This window comes from Ambystoma mexicanum, chromosome 6q (assembly GCF_040938575.1).
Source record: "Ambystoma mexicanum isolate Mex_15411 chromosome 6q, UKY_AmexF1_1, whole genome shotgun sequence".
Classification (NCBI taxonomy): Eukaryota; Metazoa; Chordata; class Amphibia; order Caudata; family Ambystomatidae; genus Ambystoma; species Ambystoma mexicanum.
The window spans coordinates 1665019929-1665032524 of record NC_090937.1 but is presented as its reverse complement, the minus strand read 5'-3'; the positions used below and the strand labels follow the sequence as shown (position 1 = coordinate 1665032524).

The 12596-nt window shown below is 46.9% G+C and overlaps 1 protein-coding gene across 5 annotated transcripts in view; it reads left to right on the top strand.

Annotated features, from left to right (window-relative positions):
- The window catches only part of LOXL3 (lysyl oxidase like 3), a 476927-nt gene that overhangs the window by 178036 nt on the left and 286295 nt on the right, over positions 1 to 12596 (top strand). The window lies entirely within an intron of this gene.

Below are 12596 nucleotides of genomic sequence, written 5' to 3'. Positions count from 1 at the left end.
CCTAGTGTTAGCGATGGAGACTCTAGGAACCATAATCAGCTCCATGGTGTAACATCAGGGGGAGGTTAGCAGCGCAGCTGACCAGAGCCTAGTGTTAGCTATGGAGACTCTAGGAACCATAACCAGCTCCATGGCGTAACATCGGGGGGGGGGGGTCAGCAGCATGGCTGACCAGAGCGTAGTGTTAGCCCTGGAGACTCTAGGAACTATAATCAGCTCCATGGCGTAACATCGGGGGGATGTTGGCAGCGCGGCTAACCAGAGCCTAGTGTCAGCTATGGAGACTCTAGGAATATTAGCTGTTTTAATTCTTGGCTCACGCAACATGCCAGTTTCACATCCCTTTTGACATGCCAGTTTCACATCCCTTTTGACATGCCAGTCTCACATCCCTTTTGACATGCCAGTTTCACATCCCTTTTGACATGCCAGTCTCACATCCCTTTTGACATGCCAGTTTCACATCCCTTTTGACATGCCAGTTTCACATCCCTTTTGACATGCCAGTTTCACATCCCTTTTGACATGCCAGTCTTACATCCCTTTTGACATGCCAGTTTCACATCTCTTTTGACATGCCAGTCTTACATCCCTTTTGACATGCCAGTTTCACATCCCTTTTGACATGCCAGTCTCACATCCCTTTTGACATGCCAGTCTCACATCCCTTTTGACATGCCAGTTTCACATCCCTTTTGACATGCCAGTTTCACATCCCTTTTGACATGCTAGTTTCACATCGCTTTTGACATGCCAGTTTCACATCCCTTTTGACATGCCAGTTTCACATCCCTTTTGACATGCCAGTTTCACATCTCTTTTGACATGACAGTTTCACATCCCTTTTGACATGCCAGTTTCACATCCCTTTTGACATGACAGTTTCACATCCCTTTTGACATGCCAGTTTCACATCCCTTTTGACATGCCAGTTTCACATCCCTTTTGACATGCCAGTCTTACATCCCTTTTGACATGACAGTTTCACATCTCTTTTGACATGCCAGTTTCACATCCCTTTTGACATGCCAGTTTCACATCCCTTTTGACATGCCAGTCTTAGATCCCTTTTGACATGACAGTTTCACATCTCTTTTGACATGCCAGTTTCACATCTCTTTTGACATGCCAGTTTCACATCCCTTTTGACATGCCAGTTTCACATCCCTTTTGACATGCCAGTCTTACATCCCTTTTGACATGCCAGTCTTACATCCCTTTTGACATGCCAGTCTTACATCCCTTTTATGCACTCCCACACCTCAATTCAGGGCTAGGCGCAGACAGTGGGATATTCAGAAATCTGCATTTATTTAAAAGAATAATGCAACTTCAAGTAAGTTGGTCTCCAGCTTTTCACTGTGGAGATCAACATGGTACATTTATAACAAATCCACTGATCAACAAAGTGGAAACCAAATGGCCTGCTTATATGGATCGCACTATTTATCATCATTCAAGAATTCATTCTATATTCAAAATACCTTGTATTCTAAAGGATAGCAGGGGGGCTATGTGTTTCAGCAAGGTGTAAGCATTTCTCTATTCGAATAATTTCCTGTCACTTGTTTTTCCCCATTATCAAGGCAAGTGTGATGCCAGAGAAAAGTACTTTGAATGTAGAACATGTATTTCTATTTAATGTAACTCGCCTGTACATGTGTGAAGTTGTGAATGTGGGGACTATGGATAAGCCATGTACATGTAAACCACGGCTTGCTTGCATTTGCTCCTGTAAGTTTGAATTCAAAGTAATGTTCTTATGCTCTAGCACCTTGAAGCTGTCACGGTTTATTAAACGGCACACGCCAGCCAGGGAACTCCTTCCCCTACAATGCATGCGGCACACAATAAAATGCTTTTTATTTTTAATACACTACGGATTCTTTTTGAGTAGGCCTCCAACCCGCCTCGTACCCAACCTCCACAAACACCCTGTGCCACAAGGGACTAGGAACCAGGCCTGTGTCTAGCAATAAGAAATTTAATAATGTATTATTTAATGAAAAATGAAAATCAACCAACTGCACAGCCACCAATGTTGTGGCAACACAAAATGCAATAATAATCTCTACAAAACCACCAGGGTAAGATATACTTGATTCAATAACACTGCTTTGGGACAGCACACAAGGCTCTGCGGGCTGCTTACGCTAAAAGACAAATCGGGCTTCAAAACAGACTAGCCAGCACACATAGGAAATTCGATTTGAACACTGGCAGCACATGAGAAAGAAAATATAAAATAAATAAAGGAATGCAATTCAGAATCCGTGAGCAGAGTACACTAGGGGAAGAGATATAACTAGGGGCAACAAGGGACAAGGACAACTAGGGACGCGTTTTCCAAGGTTAAAAGACACCTTTTGAAAAACGAAAAAAACACCCTAGATTCTTCTGGGGCTGTGAAGAGCTGGCAAGCTCTGAACAATGAAAAATTAAGGAAATGCAATTCGAAATCCGCGCTCAGAATATAACAGAGGAAGGGGAATACTCTAAGAAAAACGCTTTTTAAAGGATGAAAAGAAATGTTTAATTGGGAACCACCTTAATTTTACTAGGGCTTGAAAATGAAATGACACACGCGATTTCAACAATGAGAAAGGCACAGGAACATTGTTTTTTAGCTAAAATGACAGGGGCAACTAACAGGTAGGCTTTGGGCAAAGGGATTACTCACAATGGGAACAACGGGTTGGGTTTAATAGGACAGGTGCAAATAGGAATGACACCGGCAAATGAAAATCCGCTTAGCAGGGCATCATTTGGACACAGCGGAGTAAGATGGTGGTCCAGGAGGAAACAGTGATGATGGCCCCCAAAAGGGGGTGAGCCAGTGTGGAAGGAATACAAGGCCCATGAAGAGGCCAGCACGTGGGGGCCGCATGAAGGAAGGGTGAAAGACTGGCACAGCACTCGGGGAGCAAAGGAAGAGGGGCCATAAAATAGTACAATAATGATAATAATAGTGAACATAGTGCATAGATCCTCTGTAAGATAACTCCAGGTTTATGTTATTAAACCTGAAAACATATAGCACATGGCGTGGTGTCTCAGTTATTAGGGTGGGGAGTCTGTTGCAAGTGGGGTGCGGTGTGCAGTGCAATGCAGCTAAGGACTGTGTATGCAGTGGCTACTCTGCAGGTCTACCTTAGGGTCGGTGTGCAGTGATAAAATCGCGGCAAAAATGTCGCCTGTAAAAAAATATGAGGCAAAATTGCTGTGGTTTCACCCGGTAAAGGAGTACCCATTATACCATTTAAGGGGAGCTGGGGTTGTGTGGGTCTCCCCCGCTCCCCTTAAGTGGTATAATGGGTCTAGGGGTTGCGGGGGTGTCCCCCTGCATCCTTTACATGGATTGTGGCACCAAAACGATGGCCTTTGTACTGCGATATTTTGTAACCACAGCCATTTTTGCTGCGATTTTAACACATGGAACCTTAGGTTCTCTAACAACTCTCCCTGCGGCTTACAGACTGACTCCCAGGTCCTGATTCTGAAGTGCATGCGAACATAGGAAGTGTTCTTCCATCAAAGAAGAGCACTTTCCTTAAAAGCACCATATTGCCACGACTTTTGCATGTGCCTGCTTTACGGCTCGACAACAGCCTTAGCAATTTTCCTTTCACACCTTGATGCCTCCGGGTGTAGTGTGCCTTTTCTGCCAGTGCTTAATTTGTGGGGGTATTTGCCAGGGCTCAGCCTTGGCACTTATTTTTGACTCCCGGCACGTATTGTCTCAGACTCACTTTAATTATGAAGTGGTGATAGTCAGTGCATCCCTCAACCACAATGAGCAGGTGCGGGCTGTAGTGCGACCCCCAAACATGTCGACACTGTGGAGTGCAGCTCTGGGTGGTGGCAGCAGTGGTGCCCACCCACAGTGTCACAGGAGTGCTCGGAAATACCTGGGCCCTGGCACTTATTAAACACTGCTTTCCCCCAGACTGCAGCAGCACTTCTTTGCATTGCTGAAAGCTAAAGGACACTTTCCCAAATGAGCAAAGTGGCAGCCTTTACAGAAATGCTTGTACTGCCCCTGATGCACGTGTTTCTCCCACAACGACCACCGCATCTCCCCTCCAATACTTCCACCCACCTCAGAGAGGTGGGGCTGGAAACTGGAGGAGAGGGGGACTGCTTTGTTAACTGCTATCAAGCCGAGCTCAGAATCCGTCCCTCAGTCTCCCACTGTGTAAATGTTTGCCCCCCATCTCGCCACACTACTAATTGGACCCACATTTCCAAATGTTCTTGTGGGAGAACCACCAATCCTGCTTACAGGGGTCTCCCTTGCTCACACGGTGTACTATTGGGCCACTTGTGGTTTCCAGGCCACCCCTCCGGTTACCTGTCTGGCATTCTCTCGCTATCCCTCAGGCCAGTCCAGCTCTGGGCCGGCTGCATGACCTGTGTGGCCGGCGATGCCTGGGGCCAGTACAGGAAGGGCAGAGGGGTTAGCCAGTCAGCATTAATTAATATTTGCACAGTCAGGAATTGCATGGGCTGCCGTCAGGCTGACACACAGACTTCCCATGTGCAGGGGTCACGAGCTGACTCAGGGCTAGGACTGGCCTGTAATGGAGCTCACACACACTGGGCATATTGATTCTGACAGCGTGTTAATAGAGCTGACTTTCTAGACGGTTCCCTATGCCCTACGCCCCAGCCGCTGTCTGCCCTCCACCCCCTGGTAGCCTCCTCATTGACAGATTGTCATTGGAGGATGGGCAAAGATCCAGATAGGGGCTATGGGAACTGAAGCCCCTGGAGATTAAAGGGATTTGCCCAAGATCACACTGGTTGTCACAGGGGTGTAATAAGGACAGCTGCTGTATGAGCTCTGCAATAGGCCACACCTCCTTTGGAAGGCATGATACTGACGAGGCCATAGAAAGTCTTTAAGGTTTGAGAAAAGGCTACTTTATTCCAGGACAAGTCCAGTTTCCCTATAAAACATCCCTGGCATTTCGCCTCGTAGCCTAAGGATTCCTGGTCCAATTCTCATACATTATTTCATTGAGATTTTAGCTGAGGTATAAGTAAGGAAACCCCCCTGAGAACCTTAGCTAGAAAGGAGCCAGAGAGACTGCAAACTCGAGATTGCAGACTTATTGGAAAGTCGCTCATAGCCCCAGCCCCCTAACCCTGTTACTGTCCTACGGCTGCCGCACCCCTCCATCCCCTTTTTTATGCAAGGGTGCAGCACAGTTTTGAGGAACCCATACCCCATCCTCCATCTTTTCCGCTCCGTGGGTCATCATGGAGAACTCCCTGCAGGGTTGCAGCATCACTGACCCCGAAGGCCTGGTGCCACGTCAAAACCAGGTGCCATGAAAGTACGTGGGGATGAAACGGCCCCCCTCATGGCTCCAAGATCTTTCCCGCTCTCTCTAACAACCAGGACAGGCAGCTGGATCCCTGGTGCCCTTCCAGATGTTTCACCAGGATGGTGGCCCGTTGGGAGGGTCGACCCCGCGTCAATGAATCCTTTCACTAGCATACAACCTATGGCAGCCCCCTTCTGACATTCCCTGCTCCCCAGCGCCACCAGCAGTCGGGGTCAAGGGCCGATGGGGTCCCCCTTCACATCTTCATGCCAACCCATACAGAAATGCCATGTAAGATCCTATAAGTAGCTTACAAGAATGTCCGAGACTCTAGTGGGATTTGGGAGCAAAGCAAAGAACTTTGTAACACGTATAGAACCCCCAATACTTTTCTATGTATTCCTAAAGTTATGTTTAAAATATGTATGTTTTGTATTATTGTTCTTTTAAATGTATGTACTTCGAACACTGTCGAACCAATTTCGAACTACGCCGTGATACCTCAGGGTGTGGGTGTTTAACAAAGGCAATAAATAAATAAATAAATGCTTCTTGAATCTTATGAGCCACTATAAGTATGAGCTGGAGTCTAGGCACGATCGTATAGGATCCTGCTATGGTCTTGTATGGGAAGACTCTTCTTCATGTGGAAGCACTCTTGGTATTGCCAGTGACTGGTGGTGGATCCTCTCAATAGCCCACCTGTCAATAGAAACGCAGAAGCTATCTGCAACCCCCCCAGCCCCCAAGCTCCACCCATGCTAGACCTGCAGCTATTCTGTGCAGTATCGCTTCAGCCTATAGACCCTTTCCCGTTGGAATCCATCCAGCAGCCAAGCGTCTTCACTAGTCGCAAAACCCTTCCCTGACCACAACTAACTGATGCCCCTCTCCATCTCCTACCACCCGTACACTGCCACGGCATCGCCACTGATACCGCACAGATCTGGAAGGAGCAACGTCAAAGCTCAGGCCCGCGACTCACCAGCCCGCCAGCCACCAACCCAGTCTGGCAGCGCAGACCTTGGCTCTGCCACCCGGATAAAGCGCACAGAACCATGCCAGCACTCAGACTCTTGCGCGTCCGGCCTGCACTTACCAAGACCTCAGGTTTAGCCTCTGTCTCCCACAATACCCACTAACTGCCCAACGCCCCCTCTTTTCTCGCAAAATGGCAGAGGGGCACTATGCAAGACCGCTTTATAGCTATGAGTATATGACCCATCCCTGTTTCGGTGGGTGCCTGTGTGTGTGCTGTTTGTGTCTGAATTAGAGAGAGTGCACGCTCTATCCAGAGGCCAGTGCACAATCCCATACTAGCGTTCAGGATGGGGGTTATGTTCTGTTATATTCATGTGTAAAGCGTGCGTTCACAACAAGGGTTTCATGGCGCTATTCGACAGCAAGGCGTGAAGGGGAAACGGATTTCGCATAGATAGGTGGTTAGTGCACAGCGGAATGCCAGATGGATAACAAGGAACCCATGGCGTAAGGTAGGGAATTCCAAAGAGCAGCGGCCGCCGCCCAGATGGCACCGCCTCCGATCCCACAAAGGCTGAGCCCAGGGTCCTGGGACATACGGGCGGAACCCGGCCTGCAGACACTCAGGCCCGGAGCAAGGAACGCCCGATGCACCAGGCAGGCAGGCTCAAATAAGACCCGCTGTATACCCGGCAGCCAATGGAGGAAACGTAAGGCTGGGGAAATGAGGGCTCCGCGAGGGGTAGAGGTGGTCAAACGAGCAGCCATATCTGGGGTACCTGGAGGCGCCGAAGAAGAACCCCGGACTGAGCTGAGAGCACGGAGTTGCACTCATCAATTGAAGAGGAAGCCAGCGCTACCCCATGGAGCCCTGATCTGAGCCGGAATAAACGGCAGAACTTTCCGGAGAAGTTTAAGCTGGAAATAGCCAGGCTGGCAAAGGGCCCTGTTACCTCTAGACCCTTTAGCACAGTGGTGGGGGCGGGACGGGGGCCCAAAGAGGGAGGCCAGAAATCAGAAGTCTATAAAGCAGAAAGGGGTTCCACCACCAACACCTCAGTTTTTAGCTCCATGGGTGGTGACCACTCACCACAGCGTGCACCCATACATTGGAAACAGGCGCCATGGCCGCCGTGTGTGTGCCATTCAAGAACCATCACAATACCATCTGGTACAATCCAGGTTAGAGGAGGTATTAAGGAATGGCACTGGTGCCACGTCGTCGACAGCCTTACGGAACACGTGTCTGGCCAGTTGTTGCCCCGGGCGTTGCTGCGGTTTTGTGCTCTTGGCGACTCGCGAGCTCGGAAAGAATGTCCACCCCCCTGGCTCAGCGCAAGAAAGCTTCCTCTGTGCGGGTGATGACACAGGTACCTCTGTCAGGTCCAGCGGGTGGCGCGGTTTCCTTCCTTGCCTGTTCCGATGACCCCGTGCAGATATTCGAAGCCATCAGGGAAAGACAAGTCTTCATATAACATCTACGATCAGCCAAGGAACTTGCCTAAGTTTGGGAGCGTGAAGGGGCTAAAGGCCCACAAATCTGCAATTGACCTCTCCTTGGCATGGAGTATCAAGCGGCATCCATACTCTGTGTGCAAACTACAAGAGAGATGAAAATGGTTGGTAGCAAAATGGTATAAAGGATACAGGAACAAAGGTGACTCCAGGACTCAGCGCCAGTGGAAATGAATTCGATTGTGTTATTGCACAATCAGAAATTTGAGAAATTAGCCCTCTGCTAGCTGATCTCTGCTAGCTGATCTCTGCTAGCTGATTACACGTGTTTCGGCTCGCCTGAGCCTTTATCAAATCAGGGCTGTCATCATTGACATCATTGACATCATAATACCATTAATTGAAGTAAGCACACAGAAATTATATGTCACACATATGTTTCCAATTACAAAACCAAATTACCACCATATCCTATGGTTTGTTTGTTTGTTTGTTTTATTATTTGTAATGCGCGATCATACCTCAGGTAACAGTGCGCAACATTTACATGAAATTGCGAAACTTATTTACAACAGCAAACAGAATATACAAATACAACGTAAAAGTAATATCAGGATTATATACATATATACAGATGGGCAGCGAAAGTACAGGCAATAGGCAGTACAATATGTGCAGTTGGCAGGAATGTGAGACACTGGGCGTCTGGGTGTGTTTGGAGGCCTACGTTTTCAGACATGAAATGACCTTGGATCGGAAGTTCTGATAGGCAGGTCATTCTGAGAGTTGGCAGTAGAGAGTTCCACAGTTTAGCTGCTTTCACTGGGAAGCTGTTACCCCCTATAGTGGAACGTTTGAAGTTGGGGACAGAGAGGCAGTCTTTGTAGGCTGTTCTTGTGGATCTCAGGGAGGGCTGTCTATGAAATCTGTCGATCAAATAGATTGGGGCAGCGTTATTGAGGGATTTGTGAGTGAGTGAGGCGGTTTTTAAGAGAATTTTGTCTTTGATAGAGAGCCAATTATTCTGTTGCCTCTATACTGTAATATGCTCTCTTCTGGATATGGCCAAAGCCGCTCTAAGAGCGTTATTCTGGAGAGTTTGGTGTTTGCTGGTGGTGGCTTTCGAGGACCCAAGGTAGAGCACGTTGCAGTAGTCCAGGCGGGACAGTATGAGGGCTCTAGCGAGGGTCAGGCAACTAGTGTCGGAGAGAAAGGGTTTGGCTGCACAGATCAGTTTGCACGTGTAACCCGTGGAAGAGGCTTAGGAGTTCACCTGTCTATTGAAGGAGAAAATGGAGTCCAAGTAAAAACCTAATGTTTTAACCTCTTGTCCTACATTGATGCTGTTGCCATCGATCATGAAAGAACATTAGGCAGGGCCTAATTTCCTTTAGCCGGTAGTAGTATCTAGGACAATAAGTTCAGTTTTTTTTATCATTCAGGCTTAGTCCATGTGTGGCCATCCATGCCTAGATGATGATGTACACACTATTCACCAAGGCAAAATCCTTCCCATAATCTCCAGAAAGTGGAAGGAGGATCTGGGTATCATGTTCATATTTCAAAAAGACAGAGAAATAAGGATTGGCAAAGGGAATGATTCGATGGGGTTAGAAAGCCAAATCATTGTAAACATACAATAAAGAATGATGCGAACATGAGAAAACCACCATCCAAGCAATGAAAAATGAAAAATAATAAATAAAAAAATTAAAAAAAGAAAGAAAGGAAAAAATCAACAGAAAAAAACCCATACGTTCAGTTGGTAACTGGTGCATTATTCGGCACCATACATAATAATGTGTTTCCAGCAAGTGTTGAAAAATTGGCTCACCCGATATTAGAATAACAAACTTCATGTGACTGTTGTCCGGTAGTTAGTAAATGGGATAAATCCCCAAACATCAATGGTCTGTAATAAAACATTTGGAATAACCCTAAATTAGTGCAAATGCAGATTCCCCCCTCAAAACACCAATTCTATTGGTAAGGGAGCAGCCCATAGCTGTTGTGGAGTAGAAAGCATTTAGGAAACTAATCATAAGACCGTTATCTATCGCGAGTTAGACGTTTAACGTAGCAGTTACATCTTATTTTTGTGTGGTTAATTTATTAACAATTGAAGTCAATGGTACTAATACATTTACACACATGTAGAGTATGTGTGTATTCTAGTGCTGTCAGATTCAAAATTGTACGATTCATCCATTGTTGACGAATGCTTATTTACTTATTACATTAGAGCAATACCGTTATTACGTGAAACTAATATGATCGTATGCGCGTTGGGAAGGTGTCCCTAACCACGAGATTAGCTGTTAATACTGTAATCCATAGTAATGGACCGTCATCGTCCATTACGTGAAGCATCAAAGCGCCAGCACACAGGGATATGCAGAATGGAAATCACTTAACCTGTTGTTCTGGATTCAAATGCGTCGGCTGCACACTAACAAACGGCAGCCAACGCCATTTTAAAAGTTATCGGGTTGTGTTTCGATCTCCATGACAACACGGCTACGCATTGCCATGGTGCACTCCCACTTGGTCCTGTCCCTGTTCATTGCCATGTACGGCAGCCATACTCGAATGTTGTAGGATTGTCTTTAACCCTTCATATTAACCGCCATCAGGCTGCTGCAGAAGCTACTGCTGTGCGTTTATTCCGCGTAGGGGGTCTTGTTAAGTCTGGTTAAGAGCTATAGTGATGAAAAAATAAAACAAAATGCATTCACTTCTCACGCTCTTGGCTAAATAACATGATAAGCTTAATGAACTAACTTAATATCTAAATTGCTTATACAGTTGATTCTATTTACATCTGATGTATTAATTGTGAAAAGAATAGAAACGTCACAATTCCATCACAAAGGCACCACTGTCCGTGTGAGTGAGGGAAAAGGGATTTGTGTCAAATTCCCATTTGAATTGTTAAGCGACTATTGCTCTATCAATTGGGGTATTGTATAAATGAATGTGGTATAGCTAGTTATTACCAAGAACTTCCTCAATGATCATATGTTAGAACGTTGTCCAAATGCTTCCTATTGCTCCACATATACCTAACAAGAATGCCCAAATGAGCATCTAAATATATTCAATTAGCCGGTTAACCCTCCTACATGGCAAAAGAGAAGCAAACATTTACAACAGGGAACAGGGAACGCGTATAGTAGTGGGAAGGTCCACTCCACCACGAACGCGTCTCCTAGAGCTCCTCTCGGGGGAAATTCCCTTGAGCAATACCTTTCGCACTTCCGGCTCATTCTGGTCGCAAATAGGTCTACTTGAGGCGTTCCCCAAAGGGCGAAGATCTCTTGAAGGACTTCCTGAGCCAGTTCCCACTTGTGGGACACCAAGCTCTGCCTGCTCAGAGCATCTGCCGTCATATTCTCCTCCCCAGCTAGATGAACTGCTGTTAAGGAGATTCCTTCTTGAATTGCCCAATACCAGAGCCGCATTGCCTCTCTGCACAGAGGAAGTGGCCCTACACCTCCTCTTTTGTTTAGATAATGCATGGCCACTGTGCTGTCCGTCATTATCAGGAAATGTATTCCTCTGAAAGATGACAGAAAAACCTTCAGCACTAGTCTGATTGCTCTCAGCTCTAAAAGGTTGATGTCTAGTTTGGACTCTGATGGAGACCAACGACCGTTGATTGTCAGATGGTTGGCATGAGCTCCCCACCCCATGAGTGAGGCGTCCGTCACTACTGTAATCTCCGGCCATGGTTGCCAAAACTGTTTTCCTTTTAGGATGTTCTCTGTGCAAGTCCACCACAGAAGATCCTGCCCAACCCTGTTCCGAATCTGAAGAAGATCCGTCATTTGACCTGAGAACTGGGACCATTGAGTCTTTAGAGCCCATTGGAAGGATCTCATCCTCAAGCGTGCCTCTGGCACTAGGGAGATGCAGGATGCCATGAGGCCGAGCAACCTTAAAAAGTCGTAAGCCTTTTGGGCATTTTGGAATTTGGAAACCATCTGAAGAAAGTCTTGAGCCCTCGACTTGGGAGGCGAGCTCTTTCCCAAGGATGTGTCTAATACAGTTCCTATGTACTTAAGCTGTTGGGAAGGTGTCATTTGCGACTTCTTGAAATTGAGGGAGAAGCCCAGTCTGTGGAGGAAGTGGCAGGTGACTTTCAAATGATCCAAGGCTTGTTCGGCAGAACGTGCCCTGATCAACCAATCGTCCAGGTAGGGGTAGACATGAATCCCCCCTCTCCTGAGGTGCGCTGCCACCACTACCATTAACTTGGTGAAGACCCTCGAGGCGGAGGTCAACCCGAATGTCAGGACTCGAAACTGATAGTGCGAGTCGCCAACTACGAACATCAGATACTTTCTGTGCTTGAGATGGATTGCCACATGAAAATAAGCATCCTGGAGGTCCAATGACACCAACCAGTCCTGAAGCTGAAGGGCCTGAAGGATCTGAGAAAGGGTAACCATCTTGAACTTGTCCTTCCTGAGGAACTTGTTCAAGCCTCTTAAGTCCAAGATGGATCTCAGTCCTCCGTCCTTTTTGAGAATAAAAAAATATGGGGCGTACCATCCCTTGTTCCTCTCCACTACAGGTACTGGTTCTATAGCACCTTTCTCCAGCAGGGTTAAGACTTCCTGCTGTAGGAGCGGGTCTGGAAACTTCAAAGAGCGTCTCCCTGGTGGATTGCTTTGAGGTTGCGTTCGAAAAGGAAGGCAGTATCCTTGGGCTATTATTTCTAGAGCCCAAACATCTGAAGTAATGGCTCGCCATTCTTGCAGATGCTGTGACAGCCTGCTCCCACAGGTGTCGTGTGATGCATGTCATCAAAGTGATTTTGTGGCGGTT